General features: G+C 42.8%; 1 protein-coding gene across 6 annotated transcripts in view; it reads right to left on the bottom strand.

Moving 5' to 3' along the window:
* Window positions 1–20,804, bottom strand: part of SIL1 (SIL1 nucleotide exchange factor) — a 257,385-nt gene that overhangs the window by 200,104 nt on the left and 36,477 nt on the right. The window lies entirely within an intron of this gene.

Below are 20,804 nucleotides of genomic sequence, written 5' to 3' on the forward strand. Positions count from 1 at the left end.
TTTTCTGCCAATACCAAGGATAAGAGATTGACTTCCAAATGGATCCTACATCTCTCCCACAATAATTCCATGTGGACTGCACAACTGACCTATTCATTGCCTCCATATATTTTTCCATGAGTTGGAGAGAGAGAGAACATGGTGGGGCGAGGGGAAGGCCCGGGAAGGCCTAGGAGCAGTGAGTCTGGGAGAAAGGGGTGAGACAGTTTCCTAGGCTTTGCAAGGGCACCCAGAAACAACTGCACACTCTGCAGCATGCAGACATGGGTAATGGTATCTTCTGTCCTCTTATAAGCCCTGGCCCCCAACTGTGTCCACCTGGCCTTTGTCCTTATTTAAGAAGTGGCAACTGGAGAGCAAGTAGGCAAGTTGTCCCTGCTTTACACGGAAGCGAGAGAAAGGAGAGGAGAAGTAGCCCACAGTTTGGTTCCACCATCACAAGCAGGAACCTAGGCAGTGGCAGCAGCAGAAGAAAACCTCAGGCCATGATATAACTAAAGCCAAAGTCACAGAATCCCACTGAGGCACAGTGTGGCACAACTGCCCTGAGGTTAGTACCCTTCCCAAGTCACTTGCCACCCACTAACCCTGGGTTCGCCTCATCACCTGCTCCTATACACCCTGCATAACAAACCTTCCCATCATCCCTGGCTCTCAAAAGAAGACAGAACTCCATCTTTACATTTAAGGCCTTCTTCCGACTTACAATACTATCAATTCAGTCCAACAAAGAGGAAAGTATTTCAGTGTTCCACCAGTAACTCTTTCCTTAAGTATCCTTGGGCTTTGGGACAAAAGAGATAATAGGGTACTTAAGATGTCCATTTTTCTATCAAAACTGCCCATTTGTAGTCTGTACTTCTACTTTAGAGCTTGGATGCTCTCAGCAATCTGTATAGCCAACTTACTGCTGCCCAGAGTAGCTGCTGAGGGCATAGGTGGGAGGAGGCCCTGGGACTCAATAGCCCACGACTCCCTGGTGCTTCACGTTCTCCTCTCAGTTCATACAGGACTGGGGAGGGGACTGGGCCCTACATAAGCATGACGTCTTCCCGTAACTTTTACCTTCTCTCAAGGAACGAAAACAAAAGAATGCCATGCTGGATGGCAGGAAGCCAAGAAAAGAAGGAGTGAAACTGCTGGACCTCTGAAAACTTCTGACGTGGCTGGTAGGCCCCATGGACGCTGGCTGCTCTCCAGTTGCAGGGTCAAAGCACAGGGAGAAATGGTAAACGTCACAAGTGTTCTTGGCAGGGAGCGCCACCTCAGCAGCCTGCCTGGTAACGCTAGGAACTCCATCATATGAAACACTCAGGTTCTTAATCTATAGCGTACTGTCCATGTATTTGTTTCCCCAAATCGTCTGGAGAAAGTGAAAAGACAAGATTTATACTTCCATCTTACTAGAAGGAAATTAAAGCAAAGAGATTTAAAACATTAGGTTGAAAGTATAAGTACATGAATTTAGAGTCAGACACATATAAAGCCAAGTCTTGGCTCTGCCAATTTCTAACTATGTGATCCTAGACACAGACTTCACTAGGCCTCAGTTTCTTTGCCTATAAAATGGGCATAATAAATATTCAAACAATATTAGACAAGAATAAACAAAACAATGCATGGGAAGTACGTGGGACAGCACCTGGCACCTAGTTATCACACCATCATTAGACTGGGGATGAGGACTTGCCCCTGGACCCACAGGCAGCCAGAGCCTGGTCAGGCACCCTAGAAACACTCTCCAGAGCTCCTAGCCTCCTGCTGGGTCGACAAACCCTCTAGCTGACCCTAGGTCTCAAAATTTAGGACCAAGGCCTTTTGTTGGGTATCTACTCTCAGGAAGGTAAAGGAAACAGATGTTCAAAGGAGGAGCCCTACAGCTAAAAATGGTGAGATTCAAGCCAACTTTCTGCTGAGCGCTGAGGCAGACCTAGCCCACTGAGTGCTTTTCCCAGCATATTACTGCCCAGAGAGCCAGGCTACCATCATGTAAAACTTGCATTTGCAGGAACAGCTATAAAACAGTCTTCTGCTTTACAAACTGGAAGAGGATGAACTCTTCCCACAAACACATTCATTACTATTTGTGTGCTACACAAACTCATACATGCACATACACACACAATCACCTCTCCACAAACAGAAGCTCACCACCTAATTTAGGAAAACAAATATGAAGCTGAAGAAACAATGCAGAGAGAACACTGAAAGGACAGCCCTGACAAGGGAGAACAACATGCAAAGGCTTAGGGAAAGAATGGATTTTCCAAGAATAATTTGAAGGACAAGAGAAGTAAGTTTGAAGAGGTCAGGCAAACAGCCTTTTCCCCTAAGACATAAATTAAGCAGAAAGTCAGGAGGTAGATAGCAATTAAATGAAAACAGCTTTTGAACTGCAAAGGAAATGTGGCTTCTAACCCCAGTCTAAACCGTAACTGGTAGCAAGCTGGACTTGAAACATCCTTAAGCCACTGACCATTTGTAAAATGGCAACAGTGTGTGCCCCAAATACTAAAGTCATGCCTAAGGCCTAGCAAATGGGGACTGCTCTCAATAAAATCCAAGGCACCCTAAAACGAAAGTGACTAGATGAAGCTACTGGAGGGCAAAAAGTTCACAGTGGACCTAAGCCTCTGCCTGACCAGAGAAGAGTTACAAGGCCAAAATCCACTTGTAAAGCCGGCAATGGAGAGACCTAAGTGAAGCCTTTCCAGCAGCAACACAGAAATAGGTGTTGGCCCTGCCAGAGAGCACATGGAGCCAAGAAGGGCTCCACAGGCCCAGCTGGGACTGCAGCTCTGGAAGGAAGACAACACAGGATGGGATGAAATAGGAAGCGGCATTCCTAACCCCTTCTCAATACTCTGTACTCCAAAATGAGGGGGACATGACCAAGCCCATCCCTACCCTACTTGAAGAGAACAGATCTTCAAGAAGGTAGCTAAGCTGCTACTACATATAAAATAGATAACCAACAAGTCCCTACCATACAGTACAGGGAAACACAGTATCTTGTGTGCGCTAAGTCACTTCAGTCATGTCCGACTCTGTGCAATCCTATGGACTATAGCCTGCCAGGTTCTTCTCTTCGTGGGGATTCTCCAGGCAAGAATACTGGTGAGGGTTGTCATGTCCTTCCCCAGGGGATCTTCCCAATACAGGGATCAAACCTGGGTGTCCTGCACTCCTGCAGGCCGATTCTTTACCATCTGAGTCACTAGGGAAGGCCTCAATATCTTGTAACAATCTGTAATGAAAAGGAATCTGAAAACGGATAGATAGATATGTATAACTGAATCACTTTGCTGTATATGTGAAATTAAAACAACATAGTAAATCAACACTATTTCAATTGAAAAAGATTTTCTAAGGTAGCTAAGCATATTAGCAAAAAAATGCAATCCCATAGACAAAAGATAGTGGCTCCATCAAAAAGATATCAAGTGACAAGTAGAGTGACTGAATAAAATGGAGCCCAGCCCGGCCCTCTCCAGACCTATCCTATTCAGCCCCAGCCTTCAAAGAATCTAATGCTAGAAGAAAGCTTAAGATTCAGTCTTCATTTGGCCTGCTAACAATCGATATCTACACACAGAATAACCAGAGTTCAATGCCTTTAGGCATGGGCTTGTCGTTGCATCCAGGAAGGCTCTGGCAACTTCATGCCTGTTGAAGACAAAGAGGTAGATAGGACTAGAGCAAGAAAAGAATTTTGGTGGCATCATCCAGAAGTGACAATCAAAGCAATAAGAAGAGTCCTTCTACTTGGGAGAAAACTTACAGAGAAAGGAATAATGGGCCAAGAAGAGTTTTCCAGCCATGACTGGAGGTTAGGAAAAGAAAGAAGAACAATCCAGGGGACAAGATGAAAAACATTAATAATAGTGCAGAATTATACAGATCAAAAGAGGAGAGAATCCTGAGAAAATCAAGTTTGGGGCACCAAAATCAAGAGGTCAGTCAGAGTAAGGATGAGAAAAGCCACTGGATTTGGCAATGAGACAGCCAGAGGGCCCTTCTAAAACAGAACTAGAGGCATGAGGGTAGTACATTTGGAAAGGGTGAGTAGGTCCAATGATTTTTGGAGATTTGGGGCCACTTCTTCAAATCCAGTTTTTTCAACATTTTTCCTAGAGTCACAATGATAACAGAGAAAATACTAGCCCCAATGGTCCTATAGAGAGATTCTCTGATGCTATACAACAGGTTCCCAAGATGGTGTAGAGCTTCCCCCAAACACACACATCCTCAGGATAGTGATGAGCACAGTCACACCAGTGGAGAGAGGAGGAAGGGAGACAAACTCTTCAAGAACAAACTCCCATCAGACATAACTCCACCTTCTCTGAGCTCTCAGACCACTCAGAAGCCTTAGTCCTTACACTCTGTAGAGCTATAATAATCCTAATTACAGCACTTGGATTGAAGGATAAAGAGAAATACCCCAGTGACACCCAATCCTCCAGTATTCAAATGCAGTATTTGGGCAGCCCAGAGGAAAATAAATTCTAATTATAGCCAGTATTTATAAAGTACTTTCTATGCTCCAAGCAAAGTTCTAAGCTCATTTATTCTTCACCACAATCCTATGATGGGGCTCTAATATGATTCTGCCCATAATGGGGCTAAAATTCAGAGAGGTTAAACAATTTGCCCAAGTGCACACAGCCAGAGAGTAGTAGAGTCATGATTCAAAGCCAGTTTGATCCCAGAACCCATGCTCTTTTCAGACCACGCTGCTTTGCCAGTGGTAGATGAAATCAGCCATTCATTTTTTCTACAACAGTGTGAATACAAAAGCACACATTTTGTGTCGGCAGAGAAATTTTTTTTTTAATGAGCCTACTGTGGAGAGACCACTGCTACCAAGTCTGTATTTCTGCACATCATACACACACATGTACACACATGTTAATTAATGAATGTCCTTGGCACAGCACAGCCCACAGGAGAGGCACAGACACTCAAGAAAAAGAAAGCCTTTGACTCAGCCTGCAACCAGTTCACTGTCACCCTGTATAACTTGACCTCATAACCTCCCATAACTTGGGCTCCCCAGCTGTCCAAGAAGCAAAAGCACTCTTGCTCTCCCTTAAGGACTCCCCTGGTGCCTCAGACGGTAAAGTGTCTGTCTACAATGCAGGAGATCCCTGGGTCTGGAAGATCCCCTGGAGAAGGAAATGGCAATCCACTCCACTATTATTGCCTGGAAAATCCCACGAACAGAGGAGCTTGGTAGACTACAGTCCATGGGGTCGCAAAGAGTCAGACACGACTGAGCGACTTCACTTCACTTCAATCTCCCTTACAGTCTAGCACTAAGCACTCCCCTCATACACACTCAACTGTCTGGAACAAACTCAGCAGAGGTGAGGAGAGACCTCTACTGCGTAAGAGGCCCACATGATATCCAAACTCACCACTAGTCTTTGATCCTATTTCCACACATGGCATACATAGGACAGAATTATTTCCATACAGCAGATGAAGAAAAGAAAGACCAGAAAGGTGAGTGGGGCTTGCCTAAGCACACCACCAAGCAATAAGGCAAAGTAGAGAAATACCCCGGCCAGGGTGAGTGTACTTTCTACTAGGCCCTAACCTGCAAGTTTCTATCTAGCAGGCTGTGGGAAAGGAGATCTACTCCTTATACTTGTTCCCTGACCCACTGTGAGATCCTAGTAATGATGAACCTGTTTCTGATGACAGCAGCCAAGGTTACCAGAAATTCTACTCAACTCCATCTTCACTCTGATGTAATGAAAAGAATGTGGGCTCTGAATTTCCACTCAGGTCTCCCCAATTGGTTGTGGGACTTTGGACTAGTCCCTTAACTTCTCTCTCCAAGTTTCAATTCCTGCTTCTAAAAAGGAACTTAACTAACTATTCTGTAGGATGGCTATTAGCATTAAATGAGATGATGTGATGATAGGAAGCATACAGCACAATGCTTGACACAAACCAAGAGCCTGAGAAGCCTGTAGCTCTCACTAACCACTACTGTTAGAGAAAAGGGCAGGATAAACAAAAACTGTGAGACTGCACCCCCATACAGAAATGTATTCTGACAACAAGTCTCTCCTTAGAAACAACTTCCCTGAGCTGCAAATCTTCCCACACACCTGGACTACACTCTAGCAGCTACAGAGGCATTTCCATTGAAAGCTTCAAGCCGTATTGGCTGGCTCTGCATCAGTGCCCACTGAAGAGCTGACTAAGAACAGCCACTTCAGAGCCCAGCTTCCCGGTGACTCGGGCCTGTCTTCCTGCTGCTGCTCTCCTGTCTCTAAGGGAAAAGAGGGCAGGAGCAACATGGGCAAATTCAGCAGACAGACTGCTTGGACCATGCCAGACAGGGCCAGCTGCTCTCCACGGAGTAAGGGCCACCTCCTTCCCTCTCCTTTTAAACTAGTATCTGCTAACAGTAAGCATGATGGGCTTTCTTTATAGCCTGCTCCTCAAGAATACCAGAGACTTCATACTCTCACCTACACACCACAGGCTGGGGCTAGGGAGGTATCAGAGTTCATCTTTCCTTTGCCTGCCGTCTCCAAATTCCAGCAAAGGTTAGGGCCTCACTGTGGGACTATGACAAGAAGGACGGTATGACTTCTAGTCCACAGTTACAAATGGACTATCTGCGAATCAGTATGAGCAGTAACCTTTATTCTGTGTCAGCCACTCTGACACTTTGGATTATAAGCATTCAGTATTCACACTCTAGAAACAGGTCCCTTGCACCTCAGGTCCCCTGAGCACACTGGGAACCTTACTGTATAACAGAATATACAAAAGATACCATCACTGTCCTCAGGTACTTTCTGTCTTGCTCACAATCAATGACTTGCATGGTTTTCCACATCTGAGTCTCAGACAGTACAAGAAGAAAGCCCTCTTAAGGAATATGCCATGAAAAAACAGATACTGTTACGGACAACTGGAGACACAAATTACAACTCTGAAATGATGAGAAAGGCAACAATTAGGGTGATCCTTAAACTAATTGAGGAACCCCAAGAAAACAGCATTTACTTACAGAAATACTTAGCGGCAGCACCAGGACGGGTCACCAAGCACTGAACTTGCTGCTACCACACTGGCCCTGACTATAGCTTCCAGGTAAGTCAGCAACTGAAACATCATATTTTATTTTTAACATGCCTAAGAGTCCAAGACTATTCATAATCCCAGATTCTTAAAAACTTGAAAGGAGGATGAGTTTTAAAATGTATACATTTACATATGCGGGGAGAAACACAGAAATCAGATGCTTCTCAACACAGCTCAGGGAGCCATAACTCACAGCTTTCACAATCCCACCAAACACCCAGAGAAAATCTGGGTGCCTTCTCTGAGAGATGGTGGGAGGCTGGGTAGGTAGCCAAGAAACAAAGAAACCTAAACTCAGCACTTGGCAAGACAATTAAGGAGCAGAGGATTTAAAACGCATTGTTTCTGACTCTAAATATGTCTACATTTATTACCAATTTGGGATCAGAAACCACATTTAGTTCTGCCGTGACCACGCACTAAAAATATTAAGCAGAGTATTGCCTAGGAAACAGCAGTTCTCCCTGCTGCGACAGTCCCATTTCAAAGCTGACTCTGCCATGGTCCCAGGGCTCCCCATCCTGGGCTTCACTGAGATCCCTTGTCACAAGCAGAACTGCCACTGCCTTGACAAGGTCTCACTTGCTTTTTAGAAGGCAGGAATAGGAGCCAGGGCTAGAGACTACATAACCTCCTCATCCTCTCCAAGGCTGTGTTACATGGTCAGTGAAATTTCATTTCATGAGCCTATAACAATTACCACCCATCTGACTGGAAGCTGCACAAGGATAGGGACCATTGTCCACCGAAACCACTGCTGGATCCTCATTGCCTAGCACTGTGCCAGACACTCAAAAATTATCTGTTAGTTGAATAACATCAATAATCTAAAAAGGAGTCATGTGGAATACACAATGGAAAACAATGTCAGTGAAAATATGCACTATAGTGAAACATGAAAACAAAATGCATAAAATACTGCTGAGTGTTGCTTTTGAACTGTGGTGTTGGAGAAGGCGCATGAGAGTCCCTTGGACTGCAAGGAGATCAAACCAGTCAATCCTAAAGAAAATCAACCCTGAATATTCATTGGAAGGACTGATGCTGAAGCCTCAATACTTTGGCCACATGATGTGAAGAATCAACTCATCAGAAAAGACCCTGATGCTGGGAAAGACTGAAGGCAGAAGGAGAAGGGGACTACAGAGGATAAGATGGTTGGATGGCACCACCAACTCAATGAATACGAGTTTGAGAGTTTGTCCTTCACCATCTCAATGGTGAAGGACAGGGAAGCCTGGCGTGCTGCTGTCCATGGGGTCGCAAACAGTCAGACATGTCTGAGCAACTGAACAACAACTGCTGAGTGAAGCAGAACATAATGACACATGTGTATGATGTACCAGAACTCTGAAAAAAGTACCATAGCCATCTCTGTGGTCAGATATGAAGTCAGAATTATAGGAAGCTATTTTCAATGAAATCTTTCTTCCTAAAATGTTAGACATACTTAGAAAATATGCTATTTTCAACACAGAAACTGTTCCTTTATCTACTAATTTGTTCTGTTGACTGGGATCACAGAGGTCTTGTTCTTGTTCAGCAAGACCATCCACCAATTAAGGAAAGAAAGAGCACAAGGAAATAACTGCAGTCTTAAAAATCCAACTCTCAAGTTCACCATTTTTTTTTTAAAAACAAGACAACTTCCAGTCTTCCTCACCAGTATAATTGGCTCCCCAGATAGGGGGCCAAGATGAAGGTGCAGAGTCCCCCACCAAAAAAAAAGGATGCCAGAGCTCCAAATTGGTACCCCCATGTCACAAAGCCCATGGCCTATTACCCAGAAATATGCCTATTCAGAAGGGTAGCAGATGCCAATTCTTCTAAATTTCCAAAAATAGAAGAAAAGGGAACACTTCTTAATCCATTCTATAAGACCAGAACTACACTGACACCAAAGCAAAACAAGGACACTATAAGAACCAATATCCTTATGAACATACATGGAAAATCTTCAACAAAATACTAGCAAGGCAAATTCACCTGCATTTCAAAACATGATTAAGTGGAATTCATCCTAGGAACAAAGGGTAGTTTATCACATGAAAATTAATCCATTTAGTAAATTACAGTGGTAGAGTGAAGGAAAAAAGATCACATAATCATCTCAATTGACACAAAGAAGGCATCTGACAAAATCCAACATCCTTTCATGATAAAAACAATAAACCAGGGATAGAAGAGAACTTCCTTAACATAACTAAGGTCATATATGAAGAACCAACAGCTAACATCATACTCAGTGAGTGATGAAAGACTAAAAGTTTTTCCTCTAAGATCAGGAATAACACAAGGATGTCTGCTTTTGTCACTGAGGTTCAACATAATACTGGAAGTTCTAGCCAAAGCAATTAGGCAAGGAAAAGAAACAAAAGATATCCATATTAGAAAGGAAGAAGCAAGACTATCTATTTACAGGTGACTTTATCTTATACAAAGAAAATCTTGAAGAATCTACAAACAAAAATTATTAGAGCTAATAAATTCCACAGGTACAAAATCAAAACTTAAATCAGTTGTATTTCTAAACACTAGCCACTAACAATCCAAAAAGGAAATTAAGAAAATAATTCCATTTGAAATAACATCAAAAAGAATAAAATACTTAGGAATAAATTTAATCAAAGGAGAAAGATTTAACCAAAGCAAAAGACTTATACTACAACAGAAATAAAAAGACCTAAAAGAAATTAAAGAAGACCTAAATAAAAGGTCTTTATTTACAGAGATGTTCTGGGTTCATGAGCTGAAAGACTTAATTTTATTAAGATGACAATACTACCCAAAGTATTATACAGATTCAACATATTCTGTCAAGATACAGATTTAACATAGTCTTTGAAAATCCACAAGCATTTTTTGCAGAAACAAAAAAACTAATAATTCTAAAATTCACATGGAATTTCAAGATACCCTACCCAGGGACTTCCCTGGCAGTCCAGTGGTTAAGACATTTCACATACCATGCAGCCGAACCAAAAATAAAAATAAATCAAGGTATTCTACTCAAAATAATCTAGAACAATAATAAAGCTGGAAGATTCACACATCCTGATTTTAAAACCTACCATAAAGTTACAATAATCAAAACTGCATAAAAATGACATAAACATATAATCTTATATTGATATAAGGATAAACATACACTCTTACATCATTAGATCAATTGATTTTTTTTTTGAAATGCTTTATAGTATTTTATTCAGTATTAAGATAAAGAAAAACTATTTATGCAAGGCATTCTATTCTTATGGTTTCCAGCTACTGCATAGTCTAGTTTATTGCCGACTGTAAATATTCTTTTTTTTTTTAATTTTAGTTTTTTATTTTTTAAATTTTAAAATCTTTAATTCTTACATGCATTCTCAAACATGAACCCCCCTCCCACCTCCCTCCCCATAACATCTTTCTGGGTCATCCCCATGCACCAGCCCCAAGCATGCTGCATCCTGCGTCAGACATAGACTGGCGATTCAATTCACATGATAAGAAGACATACGGATGGCTAACAAACACATGAAAAGATGCTCAACATCACTCATTATTAGAGAAATGCAAGTCAAAACCACAATGAGGTACCACTTCACACCAGTCAGAATGGCTGCGATCCAAAAATCTACAAGCAATAAATGCTGGAGAGGGTGTGGAGAAAAGGGAACCCTCCTACACTGTTGGTGGGAATGCAAACTAGTACAGCCACTATGGAGAACAGTGTGGAGATTCCTTAAAAAATTGCAAATAGAACTACCTTATGACCCAGCAATCCCACTTCTGGGCATACACACCGAGGAAACCAGAATTGAAAGAGACACATGTACCCCAATGTTCATCGCAGCACTGTTTATAATAGCCAGGACATGGAAACAACCTAGATGTCCATCAGCAGATGAATGGATAAGAAAGCTGTGGTACATATACACAATGGAGTATTACTCAGCCGTTAAAAAGAATTCATTTGAATCAGTTCTGATGAGATGGATGAAACTGGAGCCGATTATACAGAGTGAAGTAAGCCAGAAAGAAAAACACCAATACAGTATACTAACACATATATATGGAATTTAGGAAGATGGCAATGACGACCCTGTATGCAAGACAGGGAAAGAGACACAGATGTGTATAACGGACTTTTGGACTCAGAGGGAGAGGGAGAGGGTGGGATGATTTGGGAGAATGACATTCTAACATGTATACTATCAGATCAATTGATTTTTAACAAGGGTGCCATTCACCAAAAATGGATCAAAGACCTAAATGTAACAGATAAAACTATAACATTCTTGGAAGAAAATGTAGGGGCCAAAGTGCTTGACCTTGGATCAAGCAACAGGTGCTTAAATAGGACATAAACCACAGGTGATAAAAATAAATAAATTGAACTTCATCAAAATTTTTAAACTTTAATAAACAAAGTCCTACTGTAGAGCACAGGAAATGATATTCAATATCCCAAAATATATCATAACAGGAAAGAATATAAAATAATATAGGTACAAGTGTATCACTTTGCTGTACAGTAGAAATTAACACATTATCAACTATACCTCAATTAAAAAATAATTTTTAAAAAAATTTAAAAACTTTTGTGCCTCTCATTAGCAAGAGAATGAAAAGATAACCCACAGAATGAGAGAAAATATTGGGAAATCACATATCTAATAGGGGTTTAACATCTAGAATACATAAACAACTACTACAACTCAACAAGACATGCAACCCAATTTAAAAATGGGCAAAGAACTTGAATAGATATTTCTCCAAAGACAACATACGAATTGCCAATAAGCCCAGGAAATGATGCTCAGTATCAGAGGTCATTGTGGAAATGCAAATCAAAGTTACAGTGAGATGTCACTTGATACCTATTAGGACAATTTTTTTTAATGAAAATAATAAGTATCGGCAAAGACGTGGAAAATGTGAATGATGCGGTCACTATGGAGAAGTCTGACAATTCTTCAGAAGCTAAGTATAAACTCACCATGCCACCCCAGGTATACATCCAAGTAACGGAAAGAGCAGCGCAGACAGACACTAGCATGTGAATGTTCACAACAGCCAAAACATGGAAATAACCTAAGTGCCAACAGATGAATAAACTTTTTAAAATAGATTTTTAATGTGGTATACACATAGAATGAAATATTATTCAGTCATAAAAATGAATGAAGTTCTGATACATGCTGCAACACGGATGAATCTTGAAAACATGGTTAAAATGGCAAACTGCATTGTAAATATGAACTCCCTGAGGGGGAAGACTCCTTCCTTATCCACTGTTCCATCTTAGCTAGTGCAGGGTCTAGGACACAGTAGACTCTCAATAAAAGTATGGCTGATAAATAAATAAAGAATGGGTGGGTGGAGACATGACCAGGTGAGCAGATAAACACCATAATCCACAACAGTGACACTTCAGAAGGTATGCAGAGCAGATTTTTCAGGCAAGGAGGCCTTCTGAGGGCTCACTGACCACTCCAAAGAGACATCTTCTCTGTCTATGGGCACCTCAGCTTACCTGCAGTTCTGTAAGCTGAACCTTAGCCCGAGACTCTCATCTCCCGACATAACCTCGTTACCCAGTCAATAATGTCCATAGTTTCAGCTCCTGCTTTCACACAAGTTGCAGCCCTCATACCAAAGCATACCCCAAAGCTCAAATCCTGTGCTGGGATTAAGGGGGAATATGGCATTAGTTTCAAATGTAAAGTGTTCCTCCCAATCTTATAGCTTACTTCCAACAATCAAAAAGGCCTCATCCTAACCCTGACTGGCACAGCAAGAGCCCACCCCATTAAAAATTCACTGCATCAGCAGTACAGAGGAGGAGAGCAATCAGCAAGAGAAACAGCTGAATTATTTCAACAGCTGTTAATTATGTGTTCTCTCTTCCTCTCCTCCAAGTCCATGTTCAACTGTGCCCCACGCCTCCACAGTGACTTGGGTTTGTCAAGTATCTATGTCAACTGCAATAACCAAACTTGAGTTCAAGAAGCAATATTAAAAAGCACTAATTAACTGATATTTAAATAACTATGCTTAATGTCAACAAAATCACACTTTAACTTTAAACATCCCCATGTCTATTAGTTGCTTAATTATATTCCTTAAGATCCCTGGACGCTGGCACAGAGCACACCTTGGGGAGCAGTTCCCAGGCCCTGGCCCCGGCAGACTGTGGAAGGGGAAGGGCCCAAATCCCTGAGGAAGTGCCAGGAGAGCCCAGTTTTCTTCTAGGAGTCTCCTAATGAACTGGTTTCTCTTCACAGCTCTGCTGGTCTCCATGGGGCAATGAGAACATAACAAACATATCCTGAGCCAGGAAAACTGCCAAACCAGGCTACAGTTTTTTTAATGTATTATCATTATTTAAAGTGAAAAAAGTGCAAGTCGCTCAGTCCTGTCTGACTCTTTGCAACCCCACAGCTGTAGTCCATCAGGCTCCTCTGTCCACGGGATTCTCCAGGCAAGAACACTGGAGTGGGTTGCCATTCCCTTCTTCGGGGACTGAACCTGGGTTTCTCACTGCAGGCAGATTCTTTACTGTCTGAGCCACCAGGGAATAAACCCAAGAAAGACTATTTTCCCATCTGCTATCTGTTCTTGAGAGTGATATATCATGAGATGCTGAAGCAAGTGTACAAGGGGGATACAACAGGATTCATGACAGCAAGTAGGGTCAGAGGGCCCTGCAAGATGCCACCAATCACATCCCAGCCTGTCAGGAGTCATCAGCCTGCAACTGACAGGGGTACAGCTCAACCAACAGCAGAATCTCAGACTGGAGCCTGCAAAGAGACTCTAGGTTCCAATGAGCGAGCTTGTGATGCCAGTGGGACCGCAGGAAGTCTCTCCTGCTACAGTAGGCTCCATGAGGATGACTTTCCAGCTAGTCTTCTCAGAGCACCAGATTTGCTGAAAGGGGATAGCATGCCAGCTACCTGCCCAGGTAAACATACCCTAGAAACAATCTCACAACTGGCCTCCAAGTGGAGCACATTCAGCTAAGGATCAGTAAGCATTTGGAACCCACATTTTGGGCAGCAGATGCTCTGAACCCAAACCAACTGGGTCATGAGTAAGACAGAATCATCTCCAGAGTACCAAGGGTGTGTCAGATGCTGAGTGGCCCTTGCTTGCCTCACCGTTAGAGCAGGGACCCCAGTTCTTTCTAGTTTCCTTACAAAACTACCCTTTTACCTCTCAGTTGGTATTACATTTTTATTTCTGTCAGCCAGCACCTTTGCTACTCCTTCTATCTTGCCTAAAGGGCCTGGTCTGACACAAAGTAGGAGGTAATTCTTTCCAATTACTCTATCTCTGTTCAGTCTCTCACTGCTCAGGGATTCCTCTTGTCGCAGCTCTCCTTAAAACAGCCACCACAGCCCCTGGTAATGCCAACAGAAAACACTGTAGACGAAGACTGGCTGATACTACAATCTCTTATCTGAAAGGCAACCACTCCCGTCAACGACCAGGTACTAGCCCTGGCTTCAGAGAAATTGGATGTTTGGGTGGCAGCTCATGAAAACGTGGAAAGCAACTGGAAAAACACAAGAGCTCTACACCCACGCAGCCCAGACAAACCATTCACTTACTACCTGTAGCTTCACATCCACGCCAAAATCATTTCAACCCCAGGTAAGCACTCAACAGCCACACTAATCCAGAAACATATTTCTGCAAAGACCTTGCTCACCTTCCCATACAGAAGAGCTACCAAAAAATCAAAAACGTTTTCACTGTGAATGATGAATAAACCGTTACCACCTACTAGGGAACATATATCCAATTGCCACCACCTCCAACACATCCAACTAGCAGATTATTCACCCTTCAGCACATATTTATTGAGACCTGCTACATCCCAGACATGTGCCAGATGCTGAGAATACAAAGACTAAGTAAAAGAGGGTCCTGCTGTCCAGGAGCCTCGAGATGGGCAATGGAAGTAGATAAGTAAATGAGCAGTTATAGTAAGCACTGGGTTGAAAGAGCCCTGAAGGTGCCAGCTAGAAGGCTCTGGCTGCAGGAAAGCACAGGCATCTCCCTCAGGAAATCCGTATCAGAGAGGACTTCCTGAAACAGGAAAAGGAATTAACCAACCAAAGACAATGAGAAAAGCATCCCAAACAGAGGCAAGACAGCTTTTTTGAAGGCCTAAAGGCCTAAAACTCAGAACATGTATTTATTTCAACAATGCTGGAGGAAAAGGATTTATGGAGGAAAAGGATTTACAGAGGAGTGGCCGCGTGATAAGAACCCACTTTGTCAGATGGGTTTCAAACACATAGCTTAGGTTGTCTAAGCAACCCTCTGGAATCTCTCTCCTTTTCAGAACTGCCCCATGGTGAAAGGGAGACTAGAGAGAGGAAAAAGAAGATAGGAGGGTCACCACTGTTTATGAAATCTGCTTATAAGCTCACTCCTTTGCCTTGTGGTTCAGGGTTTGTTAGTTCTCAAAAATTTTCAACATCTCTTAATAGAAGGGGTTAGTTTGTAAACAAAATTTGGACTTAGGCTGTATTATCCCTCACTACAGTGGCCCAAAACCCAAGTGGGTAATTTGAACAGGAAATCAGCCTGAGAATCTAGGCACACTCTCCCCAAGGATATGCCTTGCTCTATTCTCCTCTGTATTTTTCACATTCAACATGCCCAGATACTATACTGATCCTCCTTTAGAAATGCCTAGCTTTAACTGCACAAGCCAGAAACCCAGAAGGCCTCAACACCTCCCTCTCCTTACCCCACTTCCTGTCTGCCCCCACCCATCATTAACTACCAACTATTTTATCTATTTTCCTTCAAGTTCACCTGTCCAAACTACTAACGCCACCCGCAACCACCACCTCTCAGGTGATGAGTACAATGAAGGAGCAGAAGGTGAACAGCTTTAATGAATCAGTTACTTTTCTCAGCCCAGGGTTTCTGGAATAACCCAAATCCAGTCTTCTGAACCCCTCTGAAAGGCACTCAATAAAAACCACTTTCTCCCTCAGATAAAGAGCATCACTCAGGGAACCCATTCAATAACAACAGCAAACTGGAATATGTGCTGCAGAGAAGGTTTGGTGCCTAGAGTCCTCTAGAGGTATCAAAGCCTTGGGACCCCAGAGACCAAAGCCAAACCAATGATTATGGGAATCAAATCCCAGGCAAAGCAAACTTGCCCCCTCACAGCCCCACCCCGCATAGCCCATGGAGACTTACAAATGGGGATAGCCACTGAGCTAAAGAGACTTCATACCTACTCCATCTGCTCTAAAAGAAGCCATTTCCTTCCACCAAAGCAGGTAGAAGAAAGCAACTTTGAAGCGACGATGTTGGTGCTTTGAAGCGACGCTGTTGGTGCTGAGAGTAGCTTAGAAAACAATATCCCCAAAAAAGGGATAAAATGCAATGAAGAAGAAGGGGACATCTAGCCATGGCTCCTAGCCTCAATTCACTGGGAACGTCCCTTTATCCCATTCCTTACCAGTGGCCCACACAAAAGCCCAGAAGGAATAAATGTATATTGAATAAACGAATGAAGCAACGAACAAATACGTAGACTGAGAGGCTGGAGGGAGGCGGCAACAAGACAGAAAGATGGTCCTGCTCAAAACCATCCCTCCAGTCCTTCAGGTGTCCCTGGGATCTCAATGTACTAGATACCTGTGCAAGCTGCTGGGCACATACAGTCTGCACAAACTATGAAAAGAGGGCAGAGAGAACAGCACTCTCCCTCACCTCCCTGAGACAGCATATTTCCAATACTACTTTAACAGCACTTCCCATTTGTCTGATATTAAAGTCATGCCTAATGGCGCACACACAAATAAAAACTTCACTTTTTATTGTTTCCAGTACTTTGGGGCCTTATGGTTTCTTTTCTAAAGAAAACCCGTCATTCATCTCATTGATTAAAAATTGATTTAATTTGGCTTTCATTAGGTAGGTACAAGGGGGAAACATACAGATTCACAGAGATAACCTCGCCCAGCAACAGGACCGTGATGAGCTCTAGTGACTGCACAGTTGGGTCCCAACTCACCGCTGAAAAAAGAAAATTAAAAAGCTCACAATGTGGAGCTTAAGCTCCAGCCAAAAGGAATTATCTTCCCACAAGCATCTCTGTCGGATTTTTGGTTAATGTAAAAAATTTTTCAAAAGGAAAGGAAACGAAACCCCAAGGATACTTAACATATAACTTAGAATTTCTATATTTTTCAAATTCCCTTGCAGGGAGAAAAGGGAAAGAGGTCTTTATTTCTCAATCCTACTTTTCAAAACTTTTCCCATTGATTTGACATTGTCATAAAATTTTTCAATTTGTAGAAAGCACAAAGCTGAGGAAGGTACAATGACTGAGGAATTTTAAGCTGCTGTGAAAGGGGCACTGAGGTGAGGGTGGAAGGAGCTGCAGAAAAGGTGGGAGCTACAGTCCTGAACACCACACGCTCAGCCACAGAGCCTGGGCTTCGGGTTCAAACACCAGGAACTCAGGTCTGGGGCAGGCCACACTCTCTTCAGGCTCTTGCACTCAGTGATTAAGAGCAAACGGACAGACTTTGCTGCAGTGTCACAGGATAAAAGATCAGCAAATTATAAGTATACACCTTGATTAAACGTTAGATGGATTATTCTACAGCCAGAGCATGAATTTGATCCTACCCACCCACCCCACCCCCCGCCCCCGCTTAAAACCATTCAATGTTTTTCCAGAGCTCTCAGGGAAAAGGCCAAATTCCATACCCAGGCCTTCCACCATATCAAGCCCCAATCAACATCTTCATTTTCTCTCTTTTCTCACCCTATCTACAGCTGGCCTTATGGAACTTTCTTCCCAGTGCTCTAAGACATCCTGTCTCCTGCCTCCAGACCTTCACACATATCTCCTTGGAGTTCTATTCCCCCTCCTCTTTATCTGGCAAATTCCTACTCACCTTAAAGGCTTGCTACTCACTCTCAAAGACATTTCATCCAGGAGTCCTTCGCTGACGCTCCTCACTAGACTCCATTAGGCCCTGGTATAGCACCCATACTTTCTTTTCATTGCATCTACTACACTTTTTCGTATACAATTTTCCTCCTCCACTGCTAGGCCTTAAGCGTCGGAAGGATAGGGACTATGCCCACCTGCCCAGATAACTTGACACAGAAGTAGTATTTGGTAAATTCTTGAAAGATTTCGATTCTGTGTCAATCTCACTTTTCACTTCTATCCCACTCACCCTCCACAAAGTCAGTTACATGCTCATGTCCCTTCTGCCCCATCTGAACCCACTACATTTCAGTTCTTAATGGATGGGTCACCCAGGCCTTCACCTCAAGAATGTTCATCAGTTACCTGTGCAGCATGTGCTATGTGATGGACTCAGTGTTAGATAATTAAAATACAGAGATGTCTGAGCCCCTTCTATCTTCTCGGAGAAGAAACAGCACATGAACAAATAATTCCCAGATAGTATGACAAGCGCCAAAAAGGAGAGATACGTAGGTACATGGGTGGTACAGAAAAAAATTAAGCCATTCCTCCCAGTGTCCCCTTTTCCTCAGTATCACAAGCTAACTACTCTCCGTCCTTCCTCATTCTTAGACAGAAATCCCTCTCCACTGCTCTTTCCCTGAGTATTCCAGATCAGACTTCTCTAAACTGGGCTCCCATTCAGTTCCAGATTAATTCAAATCCTTTCCTGGCTTCTGCTTTCTTCCCTACTTCATTTCTTTTCCTGGGCATCTAATTCACAAACATCTCTGCCTCTGCCCTAGCCTCAGCCAACTTGTCTTAGCTACTACTTTTCTATCTCCTCCCTCAGCTGTCTTGGGTGATCACTTGACACTTATGAAGCACCTGCACTTATAAGGAACATACATAACAGTCCCTGTCTACAATGAAAAGAGGGGACTCATGAAGCCAAAATACCAGAAAAGACTAAATGCAAAATAAACCATCCTCAACACAGCCTTTCTCCTCTGCTTCCTCTTATAGATAGAAGTGCTAGGGCATCATGGCCCCAACAGGATGCTCCAAATTCTGTTGCCAATTTCCAGCGAGGTTCAGTCAGTTCAGTTCAGTTGCTCAGTCATGTCCGACTCTTTGCGACCCCAGGAATCACAGCACGCCAGGCCTCCCTGTCTATCATCATCTCCCGGAGTTCACTCAGACTCATGTCCATCGAGTCAGTGATGCCATCCAGCCATCTCATCCTCTGTCGTCCCCTTCTCCTCCTGACCCCATCCCTCCCAGCATCAGAGTCTTTTCCAATGAGTCAACTCTTTGCATGAGGTGGCCAAAGTACTGGAGTTTCAGCTTTAGCATCATTTCTTCCAAAGAAATCCCAGGGTGGACCTCCTTCAGAATGGATTGGTTGGATCTTCTTGCAGTTCAAGGGACTCTCAAGAGTCTCCTCCAACACCACAGTTCAAAAGCATCAATTCTTCAAGCTCAGCCTTCTTCACAGTCGAACTCTCACATTCATACATGACCACTAGAAAAACCATAGCCTTGATTAGACGGACCTTAGTCGGCAAAGTAATGTCTCTACTTTTGAATATGCTGTCTAGGTTGGTCAGCCCAGGAATACCCCCAGTGCAGAAAAAAAAAAAAAAAAAAAACACTGTGCAATGAAGCCTGAGGTCAGAGGTTTCCCAAAAGCCTCTTACTCATCTGAGCCCAGATCAGGGAGACCTTCAACCACAGGTAAGCCCTCCCATCAGTATGCCAAGGAAGCTGGAGAAACCACTGTGGTAAAACACCCTTTAATCGAGTGACTTGTTTCCACTTAGTTTAGATTTTGACAAAAATTTTCTCAAGAAAGCAGTAATAAATAGAGGGGAGAACAGAACAGAAATTAATGAACGTAGTAATTATCCCCCAAAGTTGCAAATCAGAACAATTCCTCACTTGAAGACAAGTATGAAAAACAAGATTAAAATGCTTCAGGGATATGTTTGTGAAACAGCAGGTAATGGAACAGATAAAATGTATTTACAGTACCTCGCTGGGGACACGTACCTTTTGGCTAATAGCTATCAGATACTAAATATCACTGTAAAAATAATATTCTTCTATGCTTCATTGCGGAGTTACAATTATCCATGGGAAAACAGCAACACAGCAAACTGTCTTGAATGGTAACTGGGAATCATTTCAGAGCTTAAGCTTCTCCTCAGATATCTGAGCAGAAGAGGGGGTGAACCAGATTACACCCCACCATATTAGTCTGCTAACACTATCATAACAAAATGCCACACAATGGGTGGCTTAAACATGAGAAACTTACTTTCTCATAGTTTAGGAGACTACAAGTCCAAGATCAAGGTTCTGGCTGCTACTGTTTCTAGTGAGAGCTCTCTTCCAGGCTTCTACACAGTGACCTTTTCCCAGGCCTTACATTGCATCTCAGTGTACTTGAATGATAAGGGGAAAAAACAGTTACCTGGTATCTCTTTTTATAAAGACCATAATCCTATCAGAAGCAGAAGATATTAAGAAGAGGTGGCAAGAATACACGGAAGAACTGTACAAAAAAGATCTTCACGACCCAGATAATCATGATGATGTGATCACTAATCTAGAGCCAGACATCTTGGGATCTGAAGTCAAGTGGGCCTTAGAAAGCATCACTACGAACAAAGCTAGTGGAGGTGATGGAATTCCAGTTGAGCTATTTCAAATCCTAAAAGATGATGCTGTGAAAGTGCTG

The sequence above is a fragment of the Ovis canadensis genome, chromosome 5 (assembly GCF_042477335.2).
Source record: "Ovis canadensis isolate MfBH-ARS-UI-01 breed Bighorn chromosome 5, ARS-UI_OviCan_v2, whole genome shotgun sequence".
NCBI classification, from domain to species: domain Eukaryota; kingdom Metazoa; phylum Chordata; class Mammalia; order Artiodactyla; family Bovidae; genus Ovis; species Ovis canadensis.